At 37.2% G+C, this 6,878-nt stretch overlaps 1 non-coding gene across 1 annotated transcript; it reads left to right on the forward strand.

Annotated features, from left to right (window-relative positions):
* The first annotated feature begins 6,461 nt into the window (after positions 1-6,461).
* On the forward strand, positions 6,462-6,566 carry LOC143579805 (small nucleolar RNA R71). Its single transcript, XR_013143529.1, has one exon. It is a non-coding gene; the product is annotated as a small nucleolar RNA R71 (small nucleolar RNA).
* Positions 6,567-6,878: the final 312 nt, after the last annotated feature.

Here is a 6,878-nt window from a genome sequence, read left to right on the forward strand (position 1 = left end):
ATCCAAAATTTTTCCAAGATCTCTTTACCCCTCACTTTCCTAACTCACAAAGGACAGCCTTATGAATGGGGATCCAAACAAGAAGAAGCATTTAATACTCTTAAACACATGCTTTGCAATGCTCCCGTTCTAACCTTCCTGATGGAAACGACGACTTTGTAGTATTTTGCGATGCTTCTCATCAAGGTCTCGGTTGCGTTCTCATGCAACGAGGTCAAGTTATCGCGTATGCTTCAAGGCAACTCAAGGTCAACGAGAAGAACTACACGACTCACGATCTTGAACTTGGTGCCGTCGTTTTCGTACTCAAAATTTGGAGACATTACCTTTACGGAACGAAATGTGTGGTTTTTACCGATCACAAAAGCCTTCAACACATTTTGACCAAAAAGATCTCAACATGAGACAACGAAGATGGGCTGAGTTACTTAGTGACTACGATTGCGAAATTCGCTACCATCCCGGTAAAGCGAATGTCGTGGCCGATGCCCTTAGTCGAAAGGTTAATGTCAAATCCGTCTTGCTTCTTAGCGTCACTGTTCAAACCGATCTCCAAGCTAAAATCTATCAAGCCCAACGTACCTCCGTTGACGAAGGCAACATGTATGACGAAATGTCATGTGGAGCTGAGCTTCAACTCGAAACAAAACCCGATGGCTTATTGTATTATCTCAATCGTTTATGGGTTCCCGATCGTGATGACCTTCGTACTTGCATACTCGATGAAGCTCACAAGTCACGATATTCTGTTCATCCCAGTGCGGATAAAATGTATTTCGATCTTCAATACCTTTTGGTGGCCGGGTATGAAGAAAGACGTAGCAACATACGTTTCGAAATGTCTTACTTGCTCTAAAGTCAAAGCCGAACATCAAAAACCCTTTGGGTTACTCGAGCAACCACCAATCCCCATATGGAAATGGGAAGACATTGCTATGGACTTTATAATGAAACTACCCACTACACAAAAAGGCAACGATAGCATTTGGGTGATTGTTGACCGACTAACCAAGTCCGCTCACTTTATTCCAATTCGAGAAAAATACTCCGTCGAGCAACTTGCCCAAATCTACGTTCGCGAAATCGTGTGTCGCCACAGTTTACCTTTGACTATCATCTCCGATCTCGATGCTCGATTCACGTCTCATTTTTGGCGATCACTTCAAGAAACCTTGGGAACTCGTCTTGATCTTAGCACCGCTTATCATCCTCAAACGGATGGACAATCCGAACGTACGATTCAAACACTTGAGGACATGCTTCGAGCGTGTGTACTCGATTTCGGTGGGAATTGGGATTCTCACATTCCTTACATTGAATTCTCTTACAATAACAGTTTCCATTCTAGCATCGGTATGCCTCCTTTCGAAGCTCTCTACGGTCGCAAATGTCGTTCCCCGATTAGTTGGAACGAAATGGGTGAAGCTCAAATTACCGGACCCGAAATGGTCCAAGAAGCCACCGACTGTATCAACCAAATTCGCAAGAACCTACTTGCCGCTAGAAGTCGACAAAAGAGCTACGCCGACAAACGGCGAAAACCGATCGAATTCAATGTCGACGATCTCGTCCCTCTCAAGGTATCCCCTTGGAAAGGAGTTGTTCGTTTTGGAAAGAAAGGAAAATTAGCTCCCCGTTTCGTAGGCCCATTCAAGATTCTTGAGCGAGTCGGAAAAGTAGACTACCGACTCGAACTATCGGAAGATCTCACCGGTGTTCATCCGACCTTTCATGTTTCAAATCTCAAGAAGTGCTTAGCCGAAGGTAGTCTCCATATATTTCTTGACGAAGTACAAGTCAATGAATCAATGATTATGGTTGAACGACCCGTTGAAATCATGGACCGCAATGAAAAGAAAACCAAGCGAAGTCGCATTAAGTTAGTTAAAGTTCGATGGGAATCACGGCGTGGCGCGGAGTTTACATGGGAACGAGAAGACTCGATGAAGGAGAAATATCCAAATTTATTTACATCATCTTAATTTCGGGACGAAATTTCCTAAAGTAGGGGATACTGTGACATTTGTCAATTTCGGGTTATTTTATACTTGTATTCTTAATGTAAACCCGACCCGTTTTGTATCCCGAACCTTTCGATATTATCAAAATGATGATTGTATGTTAAATATTTGTTTTATAGTTGTTGGGTTAAAAAAAACACCATTTTCGGTTCTTAAAATTCCCCGAAAACGCTCAAAACGAACTCCGGGGACTAAAACTACCAAAATGGAGACTTGAAGGACCCATTTGTAGTTTGTGCTTTCTTGGGTCTATAACCAACCCATTTTCATGAAACACCCTTTATGAAAGACCCATTCAACTTACCCTATATATACACACCCATCTTCTTCATTTGTGCTTGCTCATTTCTTCATTTCTCTCTCAAATTCTTGAATTCTAAGATTGTTCTTCATAAGCTAATATTTCATTTTAACTAACTTCTCAATACTTAAAGCTTGATGTTACAACATATATATAATATACACTCCTTGTTTACCTTCGGTCTTTCATTTCTCCGGTCTCGGCCGGTTGAAATGTCGGACTAGTAAGGCAAGGTTACATGGAGGACTTTGTAGTCCTTGTTTATATATTTAACAAATCTAACCATATAACTTGTTATACTTGCTTAAATTCTACATATTTTAGTTTATTTTTCATATTTGTCAAGTTCCATGGTATTGGGTATGTGGTGACTAGCCTCGGTTTCATCCCGAGTTGAGAACCGAACCAAAAACCGAACTTTTGTTTAAAAGCATTATTGTTAACTTTTTGAATGTAAAACTTGAGTATTATTATTTATAAGTTATTTTACAAGTTCCATGGTAATTGGGTATGTGGTAACCATCCTCGGTCTTATTCCGAGTCAAGGACCGAACCAAAAACCGAACTTTTGTTTAAAAGCTTTATTGTTAACTTTTTGAATGTAAAACTTGAGTATTATTATTTATAAGTTATTTTACAAGTTCCATGGTAATTGGGTATGTGGTAACCATCCTCGGTCTTATTCCAAGTCAAGGACCGAACCAAAAACCGAACTAAACCGAGTTCACTCGCTTAAAACACACAAGTGTGTTTTTAGCCACCAAAACTCATATTTTTCTTCAAGATTATATTTTAAATCAATTTTAGTTAATTTCTAAACATACTTGGCATGTCGGTAACCAACTTGATCTTATAACAAGTTCGAACCGATAAGGTCGTATACTCGCTTAACGAACGTTAAGGTTCTTCACAATAGAACTACATACTTGGTTAAGTCTATTTTGATTTTATTAAGCCATCTCATAACATTTATTATTTTGGGAAGTTAACTGTGAGCTTGGCCAATTATCAAGTCTCGAACCGACAAACCCGAGCACTCGTTTAAACCTCGTTTTGGTATTCTTATAACCAAAAGTTTTGCAATATCGCATTTTAACCCACATTATTACTTAACATAGGTTGAGTAAAAAAAGAAAAAAAACTAATGAATAGAATACCGAGACCCGGTTTCGAGTAAACTTATTTTACAAAACTCGTTTCTTTAATTTCTCTAATATTTACATTTTAAATCCTAAACTTTATTTATTTATTTTATTTGTCATGTATTTTATTTTAAACCCTTCCAAGACTACCTGCTAACACAAGACCCGTTTAATATAGGTCTTACTCGTTAAACCGATCTCTCCGATTATTCACGACACTATCTTTCAAGTTACTTGTTAATATGAGTACTTTTTCATCCCCCGTTTTCCATCTTTCGTTTTGGGGGTGGCATTGCATACTTATTCAAATTCAAATGATTTATACTTGAGTCTTAAACCACAACACGTATTGTGTATGTTTACTTAAATAAATGCTCGATTTGGTGTTATATGCTTTACATGATTATGTGCAAATTCTTGAATGCTAAGGCGGGTAGTCTCATCAAAGTATGATCATACGTTAATTCCGAGTATATGTGGTATCCCCATATAGAAAGGTGTCGTCAATGTATTCTTATTGACGATTTCATTATTGTCGTCAATGTATTCTTATTGACGGTTCGTCAATGTATTCTTATTGACGGTTTTATTCTCTAAATTGTTGCTACTATTTATTGTTTTCATATACTAGTTGTGGATTTCATACTATATACTTATTGTCCAAAACTATGAAAATTGCTCACCAACCTTCGTGTTGACAAACTCTATTTTATGCAATGTTACAGGTTTGATGTTAGCTTGATTGGATTACTTGAAGAAACTTATTATCTTGGCTTTAGGATATTAGAAAATAAAAGAATAAGTTATTTGTTTATCTATCTATTTGGCATTTTGTATGAACAATTGTTATGTTATTTATGATGATATGGATTTAAATGAGTTGTTTAAATATTGTAACTTTATAGTGTCATTGTGCGATGAGCAATCATGTCGCGCCTCGACGTTTCCGCCTTCATTGGTCGGTGTGTGACATGATATTTCTATGTTTAGTTGTTTATCACATTAGCTTGCATCACGAATTCATGATTCACAGGACCATATACACGTAGTAAACTTAACACGAGAATGGTATGTAACACACACACCAAACACATTCACGTGCACATAAACAAATATACACTGACGCCCGCGCACAACACTACACTCGTACGTACATACAAAAAAAATGTTATTTAATTTCGTCACATGTCTTCACTCTTCATGCTAGCTTTTTGTTAGATAGTATAGGATGTTATGTTACCTAAATTATAATCTTGTCATCTGATAATATATGTAATTATAACCATCTAGTTATTATGAAATTATTTTTCCATAAAACACTAGTTTAAACATTAATATCTTGCACAAATACTGGCACTCAAACTTGATTTTTTAGCACAAGCTACTTTAAATAAACCATCAATCTTGATGTTTTTAGCATGATTTTCTGTTATTTGAGTTTAATATATCATATGCGAATGTGTGATTTGTATTAGATGGATTACCAATAACAATTTATTAAAGACCTGCTGAAGAAGGTGATCCAAGATGCGAGGCCCTTGATCAAACACACAAACACAAAATTGAACAAACTCGTTCGACTCTTTTTATTATTGTAAAATAAAGCGCACAAACTACAATAGCCTTAATTTACATCTAGATAACAATTCTTTTTTGGTTATTCATGATAACATAACAGTATAAGTATCCTAGCTAAAATTGAAAGGCCAACTTTTACAATTGAAACATTTTCTTCTAGCAGGAAAACATGATAAGCAAATAAAAAATGCAAATATTTAAAAGGGGGTTACTCTGAGCAGGGGTGTATTAGTCATTTGATAGAAGCTTACTTTGTAATAAGCTCAATAGTGTAAGGGTCGAATTGTAACTAGCGTAACGACCTCTCTAACCGTAAGTCGTTATAAACTGTTAATGAGATTAACGAGTATGTTTGAGCTGAATAGTTTCTCACTCTAAAATCACTCTCTTTAAACTCTCCGGCTATCATTGGTAACAAAGCCAACATTGGAGTGGTGGCTTGAGGAAGCCAATCATGACCAACGAGGACATTGGCCCTTAAGGAGGGTCGATTGTTACAGACTGAAACCATTGCAAGTGAGAAGGCTTGTCCCACGTTGGTTGTATGGACAATTGATGTAGGGTTTATAGACCAAATGGATTCCTTACCAATTAAACTAGTATTATATCCGTCCGTTTGGCTTATAACAAATAATCAAACAGACAGGGCTTAAAACTAGTTTTTTTTTTTGCTTTTTTTATTTTTATTTTTTTTAAAGACAGATAAATGGATAACAAACTTTTGTTCCAAAGAGACATGGCTACTGGTCGTTAATCCAACACTTATTTCTAATAAACGTACTGACTTGGGTTGTCTTTGTCACTCAAACAAGTCAGCTAAAACAAACAACTTGCAAATTGCCAAGAGTCTATTTTTAATGCATAACCACCTACTAAACTGTTCCTTTTTTTTTTCAAATATTTGGATTACTACCCTAAACATATTGTTTGGGCCATCATAAAAACGCATTACATAACTAATAAGATTCAACGAATGAACGATAAACTGTGCAAAAATGTTTTCTAGTTTTGATTTTCTCCGCTTGCGAACCTCTATTCAAGCCTTATAAATGCTAATACTGATAATACTCAGTGATAGTGTTTGTTTGCCAACTAGAATTCGAACGGTTCAAACTTCATTACTCGGGTGTGGTCCTCCACAAAACTCACAGGTTGCTTGCATCTGGTCTATTTTACGAGTAAGGGCTTCTAGTTTCGCAGCCAAATCAGTCATTTCATCAGCCTCGTGAACACCCTGATTAGACGGCTGAGTTCTTACGTCTGGCCACACATAGTCGCACATGGCCATGCTCTCAAATCAAATCAATAGCATCATCTGGAGATTTTCTCATTAGCGAGCCCCGTGCTGCCATATTAAGTGTTTGCTTTGCTTGAAACGATAGACCTTTATAAAACATGTACACTTGATCATAAAGTGGCAACCCGTGAGTCGGGCATCTCCTTAACAAATCTTTATCTCTCCCAACTTTCGTACAAAGATTCACCATCCATCTGTGAAAAACAAGCGATTTCTTTTCTCAACTTACCAGCTCTATCTTGCGGAAAGTATTTTGAAAGAAACTTCTCAGCCATCGTGTCCCAAGTCGTGATGGAACCAGCGGGAAGAGATCTGACCCACAACTTTGCTTTATCCCGCAGTGAAAATGGAAAGAGGTGAACCCTGATAGCGTCATCAGTAGCTCCATTGATCTTCAAAACATCACAAACTTGCAAGAAATGTGCAATATGACCATTTGGATCTTCGTCTGGTAAGCCATTGAACTGAACCTCGTTTTGCATGACTTGAATGACCCCTGGCTCGAATTGTATTCTAGCAGAGGTGGCTTTAACGATTTG

The sequence above is a fragment of the Bidens hawaiensis genome, unplaced genomic scaffold (genome assembly GCF_021521415.1).
Source record: "Bidens hawaiensis isolate Kalapana, Puna unplaced genomic scaffold, B.hawaiensis_p1.1 tig00029978_1, whole genome shotgun sequence".
NCBI lineage: Eukaryota > Viridiplantae > Streptophyta > Magnoliopsida > Asterales > Asteraceae > Bidens > Bidens hawaiensis.